General features: G+C 35.6%; 1 long non-coding RNA gene across 1 annotated transcript in view; it reads right to left on the reverse strand.

Moving 5' to 3' along the window:
- Window positions 1–15,374, reverse strand: part of LOC128249872 (uncharacterized) — an 83,149-nt gene that overhangs the window by 17,262 nt on the left and 50,513 nt on the right. The window contains exon 2 of the long non-coding RNA XR_008266003.2: window positions 8,727–9,054. This is a non-coding gene — a long non-coding RNA (uncharacterized LOC128249872). The remainder of the gene's footprint in view (window positions 1–8,726; window positions 9,055–15,374) is intronic.

Raw genomic sequence — 15,374 nt, forward strand, 5'->3', positions numbered from 1 at the left:
TGTGTGTATTCCGGAATTATACGGTCGTTATATCGATGACTGTATCGGTGCGACCTCACACTCGCCGTGAACAGCTAGACTCCTTCGTCTCTTTTGTCCAATCCCTCCATCCTGCACTCGAATTCTTCTGCACTATTTTTAACTCTTCCGTCGCATTTCTCGACATTGCTGTCAGTATAGAGTAACTCTAACCACTACAAACACACCCCTTTCTGCCCTACCCTGTACATCGGTCAAACGGGACGCCGCTTGGCTGACCGATTCGCGGAGCACCTCCAAGACGTCAGACTCGACATTGACAGCCCGGTCTCACATTATTTCCGCTGTACCGGTCATTCGCTACAACATCTGTCTGTATTCGGACTGTCTTTACACAGAGGCCATCCGGAGTCTAGCCTTCTTAGTGAACAAGAATTAATACTTCATCGTATCACTACTGCATAAATCTCTCTGGGAGATTTAGAAATGTATTATTTTTAAGAAAGAATTAATGTCTCTTCGCTCCTTTGCACCGCATGGGCTCAACTCCCCTCCTCTGTTCAGTTTCCGTCGATTAAATCCACCTTACAAGAGTTTTGTCGAAACTTGCTGAAGGTGCCACTTGGTGAGACTGAAGCCAGAACCATGTGATTGGAAAGCAAGCTTCTTACCACACAGCTACACGCCTGCGCCATATATATATGTGCACGCGCGTGTGCGTGTGCGTGTGTGCGCGCGTATATATATATATATATATATATACACACGTATAAATACATAATATATATATATATATATATACATGTTTGTATGCATGTATGCATAGGCATCTCAATGCGAGAAACAAGTCATCGTACGCTTAATTATTAGCTTAATCTAATTCACTGATCCAATGCTGTGTTGTTTATTAACATCAAATCGTGTGATATGGCAACGGACGTGGCGATCAATGTTATTATTTGATGTATAAATTCATCTGTTCAATATAATCGATCTATTTAATTTGCCGAGATTAATCGGATTTGTTTTTGTTGTGTTTATTTTTAATTATCTATTTTCTTCGTAGGCCATGCAAATTTATAACACGATTTATTCATTAAACAGTGCCAACGCTACTACGACATTGACAAGTCCTTCTCATAAGACTTCGGCACCAATTCAGAGACATTAACAATTCAGCCTGTTGTGACCTCGAGTAGAATGATGCCATAGCATATAAGTAACCAGTCAGATATCATGGTAGAATGAAAAGGCAATAAACGTTTGACCCTTTTGATATGAATCCGCATGCGATCGCCCCTGGTCCCATGGTACAAACCTTTACTTTTAAAGCCATAGAAATTAAAATCTTTCACGGAAATTTCATGTTAGTTTATACGCCGAACACTATATTAATAATGACAGTTAGTTTACAACATTTTTCATTATTTTCAAAATTAATTGAAATCAAACAGACTATTAAAGCAGTAATATGGTCACACAACAGGGTAGACCACACGCTCACCAGTACGATGCTGCGGCAAAATGGCGAGATCCAAGGAGGGAAAATGAGTTTAATCTTCTGTAGTGATCGTGAGAATTCCTAGTCTGTTTTGGCTCTTGTTACACCCCATCAGCCAGTTATACTCAACACTCGTAGTCGCTAAGTCTTCAGGACTCGACAGTAGGAATTGTAGTTCTTGGGATGAAATTAATTCACTGGTTTAGTCAGTTCAAAATATATAATGTCATTCGCCAGGTCACTTCAACTACGTAACTACTACTACTACTACTACTACTACTACTACTACTACTACTACTACTACTACTACTACTACTACTACTACCACTACCACGGTGACAGCGTAACCGTCGTGAGAAAATTTCAGAAATTGGTCGACAGCCTAGATTAATAGTCACGAAGTGTTTTGTTGTATTGCGTCAAATGGAGTATATATATATATATATATATATATATATATATATATATATATATATATATACATAAATACATGTATATATATGTATGTGTATATATATATGGTTTTACCGATAAAGGTTTTTTCATACTGAGCTATTCGGCAAAATTGTTAATTATTAATTTTATTACTAATTGACGATTCCCTGCCCTATATATCTGTATATTTTATATTGATGCCTCTAAGTTAGATGGTTAAACCGTAACCCTTCATACGGGACTTTTTTCTATACGGGACTATTTGTGACACACATTGAATAGATTCTTTAGAGTGAGGTGTTTTGAACTCACTAGCCGATACATTTCTTAGTGCCTGCCTCACGTGGTCTTGATGTCGAATGGTCAAAATTCACATGAGCTATTAGACACTTCCAAATTTATTCGAATATTGAGGCTGAAGATCGGAATAGGGTAACTTCATACCCTTAACCGTGAAACGTCGTACCCAATTAACTAAAGGCAGGTTTGTTTTTGCTCTTCTCTTCTGTTTCTTGTTCTGTGTGTGCCATAAATATCGCCATCCGTTAGAGAAAAAATTTGTAGTTTGGAATCAGTAGTTCTTTGACTGCTATTTCTGAATTCTCATTATGTTGGAGAAGCAACTCCTGCTAATCCCTGTATATTTATGATATATATATATATATATATATATATATATATATATATATATATATATATATATATATATATATATTTATGATATATATATATATATATACATATATATATATCCATGATTTACTGAAATTCATGCATTAGGCTGTTAAAAAATTTATGTCATAATGTATCATGGGACCCGCTCGATCTGTGATGAACTGGGACTGCAGAACAACAACAAACAACCATTACAACAGCCATAACTAACCACGGCGCCTTCTAAATTCAACGACTTTAGTCAAATTAGCCTAAACTTCTTACTAAACCAACCAACGAAACTTGAAAACTTTAATGAATTGTTTGAGTTGAAAGCCACATAAGATGATTTACCGTATTTGAATAAGTTTCTACGTCGTAGTTTGTAAAGAAATGTAATCTGTCGGACTCTGCTGTGCTCTTTCACCACAACTTTCTCTTACTCTTTCTTCCTGTATTTCAAAGGGCCAGCCTTGTCACACTGTGGGTCACGCTGAATTTCCCCGAGAACTACATTAAGGGTACACATGTCTGCGGAATGCTCAACCACTTGCACGTTAATATTTCAGAAGCATGCTGTTCCGTTGATCGGATCAACTCGAACCCTCGTCGTCGTAACCGCCGGAGTGCCACGAAATATATATATATATATATATATATATATATATAGTGAATAAATGTATGTCTGTACGAATTCCATCACAGAGCGATACGATCTAATCACAATGCATTAACCACGTAATGTCCTCTTTACAAATATTCTATATTCAAACGAAAGAATATAAAATTGCTATTCTTAATGTTTAGTGCTTTTTCCTTCTTTGTCTTTTTATCAACATGGCGGAAAACAACAGTAAATGGAGATCAAATATGTAAATTGTCTTTAACTGCCCCGTTCTTTTGATGGTTTACATGTATTATTTTACAGAACGAATTACTCGGAGAAAGTTTAGCTGTGTCAATAAATGAATTGATGTTAGCGAAGGAAATAAACGGGAGGGGAAGGCGGAGTCTGAGGATGATGGAATGGACGTGAGGACGAAGACGTTGATGGAGTAAAGGAAGGAATAAACGATGGAGACAAGTATATATAAATAGAGAGAGAAGTGTGGGTAGTGGTAGGAGTGGGCTTGATGTAAGACAAGCAGTTAATGGCGAATTATCAAGGGAGGCGGAGGGAGGTGCGTTCCTGCGAGAGTGTGTGTGTGTATGAGGAAGAATGTGTGTGTGTGTGTATGAGAGTGTATACATGTGAGAGACAGCATGCACGTGTGAGAGAGAGAGCGTACGTGTGTAAGAAAGACTGTATTCGAGAGAGAATGTAAGTGTGAGAATGTGTGGGGGGACAGAGACTGTACGTGTGTGTTAGAGATTGGATGTATATACCTAAGCGAGCTATTCTTTCATGCTTTTCCTTGTTCCAGTTATTGGACTGCGGCCATGCTGTAGCCCCGCCTTGAAGGGGTTTAGTCGGACAAATGGAGCTTAGTGCATACTCTGTCCCTTTTGCCGAACAGCTAAGTTACAGGGACGTAAACACATCATCACCAGACCTTGCGCTGAACGAACACAAAGACACGAACACACATATGCAACACATATATACGACAGGCTTTCAAACAGTCTCCATCTATTTCATTCACAAGGGATTTAGCTTACGTGTGTGACAGAAAGATTGTGTGTATGTGTGTGTGTGTGTGTGTACATACATAAAGAAATTCTATCCACCAATGCGGTTTGAGCACTCTTTTCATCGTTCGACATTTACGTATATATATATATGTATATATATATATATATATATATATATATATATATATATATATATATACATACATGTGTGTGTGTGTATGTATATATATATATATATATATATATACATATCTATATGTATGTGTGTATATATGCAGAAATATATTTATATATATATATGTATGTATGTATATATATATATATATATATATATATATATATATATATATATATATATATATATATATATATATATATATATATATATATATATATATATATATATATTTATATATGCATGTATATATATCGTGTGAATATGAGAGTATAAGTAGTTGCAATCAGACAGTCTCAGACAACAAAAAGACAATTCAAAACAATACAATAGTTCGATCTGCATTTCCTAAACCCGATACAGAATATTTTTTGCATGAATGAACTGCTAATTGATGATAAAGCACAAAAGTGTTTAACTAATTAAATGTAAAGGCGTGTAAAATTGTTCAGCTCTTGCTAATTGGAAGATTTTTAATGTGGTTACTGATTAACGACGTATAAATTAAACGTAGACAATTTTTGTTATTATTATTATTCGTTCAGATTATAGTTTGACATACAACGTGTGAACTGATGCTTAGCAGAAATTGCGATTTTCATATTATGTAGGTTATTCTATATGCTGGTTATTCATAATTATTATTTAGATATATTTCATAAATGGGTTTGTGGCTATTTGAGCGTACGTATATGTGCGTATACGTATGAACACATGCACAGATATAAAATATACGTGCACATTCATATTCATACTTATATAGTGGTACATTGAAACATATACTTATATTTATGCATGATACATGCACATGCATAATGCATGCTCATATACACACACATACACCAATATATAAATATATATATATATATATACATATATGCATATATACATGCATATATATATATATATATATATATATATATATGCATAGATGATAATGGATAGTATATTGGGTGATCCCATTAATAATCCGTGTGTTTTATACTTGATTTATTTTTGCAAAATTAATATAAACAAAGTTTTTTAATATACTCCTCTCCTTCATTTTCTACAATGCTCTTCCATCTATTTCGTAGGCTTTCAAGGCCCCTCTTCCAAAATTCACTTAACTGTGACGAAAAATACTCCACCAGTTCTGTTCTGACCTCGTCTACAGAATTCATATTTTTTTCCTTCCTAATGATTTTGAAGACTGCAGGACACATGATAATCAGATGGGGTAATGTCCGGCGAATATGGTGAGTGGGGCATCGTTTCTCATTCAAACTGATCGAGTCTTTGGAATATTATCCTCGCTGTATGTGGCCGAGTATTATCCTGATGGAAGAACACCTTCCGTCTTGAAATCAAAGATGGTCGTTTTTCTTCTAGCGCTTACTTAAGCCGCTCAAGCTGTTCGCAGTAAATCTCCTTTGTTATCTTTTAGTTTGGGTTTAAAAGTTCAAACTGGACTAAAACTTTCATATCCCACCAAACATATAACAACACCTTCTGCTCTTTGCTTCCTGGGTTCCAATCCTAGCGAGAGCAACTGTTATTTGGAGAGGACAGGGCATTATATGATCTAGGAACGTTTTCATCCCTAAAGATAAAAATGACAATTCCATTTAATTCTAATTACATCAATATCGCTCTTAGTTGTTCTCTTTCTTTTTCTTCTATAATTTCCATTTGTTTCCATCATGTCAGACTGTATCAAACAATAGTTGTTCTCGTCACTCCATTGCTACCATCTTCGGCACATTTTCCTCTCTTTATCTCTACTAACCTCTTTCTTTCCAGTCTTTCTCTTTGCCTTCCTACTACCACTCTCTTTCTTTCCCGTCTCTCTTTTATTAAACAGCTTCTCATTGAAGCTGCCCTTTGTAAATTGTTTTCTATTTTCATCCTCTTCTCTCTCCACCTCTTATCGCTGTCTCTCGCCATTTTTTAACCTCTCCTCTATCGCGCCCTTGTTATATCTCTGTCTGTCTTTCTCCCTTTCACTCTCTTTCTCTCTTTCTCTCTCTCTTTCTCTTTCTCATCAATTCCAATATATTCAAGATACCAATGAGTAACTGGCATCTCTTAGATTCCACTTCAGATAAGCCACAACTTATTTGAATACACACCTCTTTGAATGTGCTTCCCACCACCACCACCACCACCGCCGCCGCCACCATCCCCACCACCACTACCACCACCACCACCATCACCTCTTTTGCTACAGCCACCAGACAAATGAAAATTGCCTTGCTAATAATAATAATAATAATAATAATAATAATAATTGTATCAAATTTTACCATAAGGGCAGCAGTTTTGAGGGAGGGAATGAGTCGATTACATCGACCCCAGGGTTAATAATGAAAATAATAATACTTTCTACTACAGGGACAAAGCTTGGAAATTTGTGCGAGATCGTTAGTTGATAATCTTGATCCAAGTGTTCCTCTGCTGTTCTATTTGACTTAGCCAAAAAGAATGTCAGGCAAAGTCGACTTGGGGTGAATTTGAACCCCGAGCGTAAAGAACCGGAAAAAACGCCGATAGACATTATATGAAACGCAGCAACGATTCAGCTAGCTCGATGCCAGCAATAACAACAACAATAAAATCACTACAGACTTAACTGCCAACAAATCAAGATCTTTGGCAATTAAAGAAAGATTTAAACCCGACTTGGAACAATGAATATTTAATAGAGTGGTCCATATTTTCAACTCGGCTGTTTGAGAAAAGAAAGAAAGAAAGAAAGAAAGAAAGAGACAGAGAGACAGAGGCAGGCAGGCAGGCAGGCAGGCAGGCAGGCAGGCAGGCAGAGAGATGAAATGAGAGACTGCCGACAGGAAAAAAATCTTGTTTTTCTTTTTTTTTTACCTCCAATTCAAACCTGATCGCACATGTCTACAATAAAACATAATCCTCCTTTTACCATCCGTGATTTTCCTCATCATAGCGTGGGGATGGTTATGGTAGAGCTTGTGGTGGTGGTGGTGGTGGTGGCGGTGGTCGCGGCGACGGCGGCGGTGATAGTAGTAGTTTTGAAGGATCCGTAGGGCTGCTGTGGTGATGTTTGGATTTCTTGATCATATTAAGCCTGTTGCTGCTGCTGCTGCTGCTGCTGCTGCTGCTACCGCTGTTGCTGCTGCTGTTGTTGTTGCTGTTGTTAAAGAGATTCAAATTCAAACCGGTATCGTCATTGCTGTTCACTGGCTTTGAAACATATTTCTACCATATATATATATATATATATATATATTTAACTATATATATATATATATATATATATATATATATTTAGCTATATAGTAATACCTCACGCTTAGAGGGACTAAATAAGTCAAAAACTAGTTTTTGACTTATTTAGTCCCTCTAAGCGTGAGGCATTACTATATAGTTAATGCCCTTATATAAATTATATATTTATGGGAAAAAAACAATGAGTCTTTTTCCTTATGGAGTTTTTTCACGATGACTACTTGATAAATTCTTATAAAGTTTTTATCCTATATTATATTATATACATATATATATATATATATATATATATATATATATATATATATATATATATATATATATATATATATATATATATATATGTGTGTGTGTGTGTGTTTGTGTGTGTGTGTGTGTGTGTGTGTGTGTGTGTGTGTATGTATGTATATGTGTAGGTAGGTAGGTAGGTAATTAAGTAGGTAGGCAAATGGTAATATTTATGGATGTTCTGTTATAAAAAAGTATACGATGGTAGAAAAAAAAAAGTCAGTCATAGTTTAGCCAATGAAATCCTCCGCATCAGACTTAACAATGGTTAACGTAATAACAACGCCGTCTTAACTAACGGTTTAATTTCAAGTCTGTACTGTAGTGACTAGAAAGTGATGAAAGGGATGAAGTGTAGTGAAACAGGCGCAGCTAATTTTCATGCCATTAGAGGAAGGAAAAAAAAAACATAGCAAATTATTAGTGCATTTCAGATAATCAATTCAGTCGCCCCAGTAGAGACTTGATTAATTGGTTTACATCATAAACTGGTCTTCTGCTAAAATGAAACGAAATCGTTATTAGTACAGGCGAGTTGATTGCGGTAATAAAGCACCTGGTCGACTAAATTAGGCACCTCGTGATGCTTCTGATCAAATACGGGTTGTGAGAGAGATCGATAAAGTAAGTATATTAATACAACTAGATAGAAATGTTAGTCTGGTACATTAGAGATCAATATTTAATCAGGCAGTAATTAAAAGCCATGAATTCTCGGATTTTGTTTTTTTACGTTGAAGAAAAGAAAAAAACAAGGGTGAAACGTAACATTAAAAGATATAAAAAAATTAAATCAAATAAAAATCAAATAAAATATACAACCTCTTTTATGGTCGTGAAAAATATGGCGTCCTTTCTGAACTCGACCTTCTCCTCCGCCATCGCCATATCTACCTTCACCTATTTTCACCCATCGTCATCATCATCATCATCATCATCATCATCATCATCATCATCATCATCATCATCACTACCTTCAGCATTATCAGTCATGACAGAGGCCACAGCTTTGCTATAACGACGACAACCAACATTATCATCATCATCATCATCATCATCATCATCATCATCATCGAAATTATCGGCTCAGTCATCATTTTCCCAGGATGTTCACAGTAAAAGTGGAAATCGAACATCGAACGCTCAACAGCTGTGGTAAGGGAAACAAGTGATAGCATCATTAAAGCAAGGAGGAGGAAGAAGAGGAGGAGGAGGAGAACGACGACAACGACGAAAACGATGAAGAAAAAAGAAAACGAAGGAGGAGGATGAGGAGGAGAAAAGAAATAGAGAATGATGAAGAAGAAAGGAAAACCATGAGGAACAAGTAAAAGAGGATGAAGAAGAAAATAGAGAACGCAAGGAGAAAAAAGGGGGGTAAGAGACGGAGGTAAGGAGGAGCAGGAGAAAGGGGTGGGGTGGAAAGAAGGGGGAAATGAAAGAGTGAAGAGAAGGAGAAGTAATAAAAGAAAAGGAAACAAAACGCTAATACCAGTTACTACTACTACCCCTACTACCACCACTACTACCACCACTACTACCACCACTACTACCACCACTACTACTAACACCACTCCTACTACCACTAATACGACCACCACTACTACCACCACCACTCCCACTACTACTACTACTACTACTACTACTACTACTACTATTACTACTACTACTATTACTACTACTACTACTACTACTAAAACAATAACAACAACAATAACACCTCACCCCCACCACTACCACCCACACAAACAACAACAGCAACAATGGCCCCATCTACTGAGAGCATCAAAGAAATCGATATTACGCCGAAGATGGAAACAAAATTTGATTCCCAATATCTTCTTCTTTGTAGTTTTTACGAATTTCATTTTTTTTTTGCAGACTTTTATCTGCTTTCTTTTTTTTTATAAATTTGTTTATTGTTATTCTTTGTATTCCTGTTATATTAATAGAGAATTCTAAAAACAATATAAATAACAAAAAAAGAGATCGGAATAAATAGAACATTATAAAAACAAAAAATAAACAACGTCTTAAACAAAGAATTGTTACTCCAAGACTTCGGAAGAACGCCGTAGTTTTTCCTCCCTCCAGGAACCGTATAAGAAAACAGAATAATCTAATATCACGGTCTATACATACCTGCATATAATTATGTGTATATTATATATATTCTTTTATACTTTTATTTGTGTCAGTCGTTTGACTGCGGCCATACTGGTGCACTGCCTCTAGTTGAACAAATCGACCCTAGAACTTATTCTTTCTAAGCCTAGTACCTATTCTATCGATCACTAGGTTACGGGGACGTAAACACACCACCATCGGTTGTCAAGTGATGGTGGAGGAACAAACACAGACACACAAACATATACATATATATATATATATATATATATATATATATATATATATATATATATATATATATATATATATGACGGGCTTCTTTCAGTTCCCGACCAAATACATTGACAAGGCTTTGATCGGCGGCCCGAGGCTATAGTAGAAGACACTTGCCCAAGATGATATGCAGTGGGAGTGAACCTGGAAGCATGTGGTTGGTAAGCAAGCTAATTACCACATAGCCACGCCTACGCCTATATATATATATATATATATGTGTGTGTGTATGTATGTATGTATGTATATTAAAATTATAATAAGGGTGTTGAATTTTTGGGGGAAGGGGTAACTTGATTACATCAACCTCCAGTACTCAATTGGTTCTTAATTTATCGTTTATCGACCTCGAAAAGATGAAAGACAAAGTCGACCTCGGCGGAATTTGAACTCAGAACGCAGCGGCAGACGAAATACCGCTAAGCATTTCGCCCGGCGTGCTAACGATTCTGCCAGCTCGCCGCGTAAGCCACGCATATACTGTGATTCCCGTTGAAGGGTCGCTGATATGAAATAAAGTATCAAAACATACGATATGAAAATTGATAGCTCAAACTGTAACCACTGCGTTTGTTGAGTATACTAAACAAATTGGCCGCTTATTTCTCTGCGATTGGCCAAAGTGGTGGAGATAAGTCTGATGAGAACATAATTAGGATCGAAAATCGATTAAGTCTGTTCATCTCTTTTTCAACCTATAGAGAAATAGTTGAATTTACCCTGTTTATATATGTTATGTATTCATATACATACACTTACACTTACATACATATATGTATATATATATATATATATATATATATATATATATGTGTGTGTATATGAATGTACGTACATATGTATGTGTATGTATATGCGCTCAATATTAGGTTTTATATTGATATATAGACTGTATGTGTATGTATGTAGATACACATACATACACACACACATACACTCACACGCACACACATATATGCATGTATGGAATAAGTGTCTCTTTGTATAAGTATTTGTGCATGAGATTATTAGCTCAAGTATATTTCCATACCCAACACACATCTGTATCCTTTCTGTATTCCATCTTCGTTTTTATTTACTGATTGCTTTTTGAAACTTTATTTATTTCTTCCTTCTTTTCTTTCTGTCTTTCTCTCATTCTTTCTTTCTTTCTTTCTTTCTTTCCTTCTTTCTTTCTTTCTTTCTTCCTTCCTTCCTTCCTTCTTTTCTTTCTTTCTTTCTTTCTTCCTTCCTTCCTTCCTTCTTTTCTTTCTTTCTTTCTTTCTTTCTTTCTTTCTTTCTTTCTTTCTTTCTCTATCTAGTTATTTATTTTTATTATTTTTCAGGTATACTTTCATCATTTCTTTCCCAGAGACATACGAAGACATTGCAAATAACTGTGCTTTTAAGAATTCCTAATAGCATTTTTTTGTCAATAATGAAAGTATATATCTATACATACATGTACACGTACATACACACACACACGCACATACGTTTATAAATATATATATATGTATATATATATATATATATATATATATATATATATATATATATATATATATATATATATATATATATATATATGTACAAATTTATACATACGAATATATAAACACTCTCACACATGTATATACATATGTGCATATATATAGGTTATATATGTCTCCACACATGCATATATACCAAGATAGATAGATAAATAGATGGATAGATAGATAAATAGATGTGTATATATTAATATATGCCTGTGTGTGCGTGTAACCATGTGTGTATGTATATATCTATATCTATGTCTACATGTCAATATATATATATATATATATATATATGCACACATACAAACATTTGCACACGCACACGCACACACACACATATTCACTCAGAAACAGACGATATCTTTGATGTTTATTGATGTGTCGCTAGCCAATATCAAACAAGCAACCAACCAAATATAAAAAAAAACCCTCCCCCGCAACCAAGCCGCCACCCTCTGAGTGGTTCGATCTTCAATCATCCGGCATGGTACATATTCGAGATCTAATTCAGTTTCGTCGGCACCAAATGTTGTTCCAAAACACAGAAATTCATTCCTTTCACTCAACATGCAGACAGATGTTCCAGTATCATTAATGAGGAATTTTCAGGAGACTCAGAGTCTGAAAAAGAGAAAAATAGAACTTTATTCTCTCGTCTACGAATGTTTTAATACATTTTATTTATGATATTCACTTACATAATCAACATCACACATATGATGGACGTAAGTGGAATGTTTTCAATTTAACCTTTCCCTGTCGGAAATTGAGGCAATTCTTATTCTTTGGCCGCTTGCCATCAAAACATGTGAAGCTATTTATTTTTTCCCTCAGCGTCACCGAGAGCGGTGCTTAATTTTCGCAATGGGGAAAATATAGCGTCAGCGTTGTCTAAAAGACAAGTTCATAATTTATTCAAAGGTGGGTTTTTGTGGCATGTGCCTTCAACATGAAATAAGCGCACAAGGCATATATATATATATATATATATATATATATATATATATATATATATATATATATATATATATATATATATATATATATATATATCTGTCTTTTTATATAGAACTGTATATTCATTTCCTTTCTATTTATCTATATACACACATATATATGTGGAGGTGATTGTGACGGTGCGAGAAGTACAGCTGTGACCGAATACTTAAGAAATTCGCATCACAATTATGTGATACTTGATGAGATCCTACAACGTATCTTCACGTCATATGGACTTTATCTGAACTTCAAAATGCCGGCCTTTCCCAACTGATCCACGCCGATTTTACACGAGGGCTGCGTATAGTGTACATCCGTCCGTGGAATGCTGAGGCATATTTACTAGTTAATGCAATTAGTATGTCGTACAGTTGACAATTCAAATAGAATATTCATCGTCGAAATCGACGAAGATCCACTTGTGTGTTAGTGCGTTGTATGTTTATAAATCGTTGTAAAGCAGTAAAGTACCGTCTTGCGTTAGATTCGTTTGCGTCAAATGCAGGTTAATCCATTCAATAAACAAGGATCAATAAATTATGAGTTTCACTAAGTACTGAGATCGATATAATCTGGGGGATGTGTTCCAGCATGACCGCAGCCTAATGAATGAAACCAGTTAAAAGAAAGAATTGAAATATCGAACAATAGTGTGATATTAAAATATAAAGAATAGTTATTGATTGTGTGATGTTGATGATTTTTCTTGAGTGTTTTATCTACTTAAGTGGCGACGAAATGACTACGATTCAAAAATAAGACTCATTACTTATTCCTTTTCATCTTAAAAATAAAATACTTTTTTTTTTTAATGGCATAGAATAAGGGAAAACTCTGTGGTTAAGAGATATAGGCTAAGATATATCGGACTCTGACGATGATTGACCCTTAGATACGTGTAGCAGAGGCTCACCGTTGTCTCATTATACCGTGAGGTCCTGCGAGTTAGTCCCCCACCCCTGTCTAAAAGCTTAACACGCTTTGTACCTTAAGGATACGCTCATGAGAGTAGGAGACGAGTAGAGAAAATCAATCGAAAATAAACAACAGCTGCATCGTCGTTCCCAAATTGAAAGTCATGTATCATCAAAAAACTATGTAACACAGGTATGGATAAATTTGTGTGGTAATGGAGGACAAGGTACTCCAGAATGTTTGGCAACTGGACATGTATCACATATGCTCATCATCTATGTATGCATCTGATGTGAAGTGATCTAATCCACTTCCCAAAAGGTTAAATATGCTCTGTGATTCAGTAATAAAGTTGAGAGTGTAGGAAACTAGCAATGTAAAGTGTTGGAAAGCCAGTTGAAAGTAAAAGGGAAACTACAATTGTATCTTTCTCAAGTAAAAACATGTCATGTCACACTTTATAAAATGCAGATGATGAAGGTGACGATCTGGTAGAACCTTTAGCACACCGGAAAATTGTTAAGCGGCGTTTCGTCCGTCTTTATGATCTGAGTTCAGATTCAGCCGAGGTCAGTCATTCTGTTCAACTTTTCAAGGTCGATAAAGTAAGTACCCCTTGAGTACTGGGGACGATATAATCGATTAATACCCTTCCACAAATTTACAGTCTTTTTACCTATAGTAGAAAGGACATAAATCAGACAACAATAGCTTTGTGTGTGGAACAAGAGGACACGGGGCTCTATAATTGCCGATGCTTGCGGACATGAATAAATAACCAACAGGGAAAGCCATGACACTTTTCAGCTCTGCTAAAACTGGTGGCTGAAAGAGGTGACGTAGCCGCTTGAGCGGAGGCCATTGCTGGAATTTTCTCAACAGAATATGCTCTACTAAATGTATAGTCCAGGTTGTGGTGGGTAAACAGAGTGGAAGTTTAATTCTAGCCCCCAAACCTAAGAACAAAAACAGATTTCTTCCAGAGTCCTCGTCAACCAAAAGTAGATTGACATAACTTTGACGGACCCGATGCTATACTCCAATGGTGCTCAACCGAGGATCCATATAAGATATTGTTGTTGAAATATATGAGCAATAAATTGTTAGGCTTCTATAATGCACAAAAGATTTTAGCAATATTTTTATACAATTCTTCATAATATTTAATTATAAAAATATAAAAGGAATATTTTAAATATCGGATGACTATGCGGATCCAGCTAAATAAAATATGTATAAAAGAGGTCCGTAGGTAGAAAAATGGTTGAGAACCACAGCAGCAGTCGCGTACTCTTTCCAAAGATGTCGAACAATGGGATCGAACGCGATAATTGCCTACTTACAAAGTGAACTCCTCAACCATTCACGCAAGTGAACATTCATGAACTTGGCGCCCACGCAAGATGTCCTGTTTACAGCATGATGAGGTTAACATAGAATGATTCTGTATAATACGTGCAATACTGTGTGAAGAATATAATTTAACTGATGTCGTTTATTCTTAATTACTTGTCTGAATTTTGAGAAAACATACATGAAGCTATCAACACTTAGGTCAGTAAGGAAACAGTCACCGTAAACACTAATAAAAATCTATAGGTAGTTATGCAGATAAATAAACAGATAGATAGAT

The sequence above is a fragment of the Octopus bimaculoides genome, chromosome 18, assembly GCF_046866305.1.
Source record: "Octopus bimaculoides isolate indiv1 chromosome 18, ASM4686630v1, whole genome shotgun sequence".
Classification (NCBI taxonomy): Eukaryota; Metazoa; Mollusca; class Cephalopoda; order Octopoda; family Octopodidae; genus Octopus; species Octopus bimaculoides.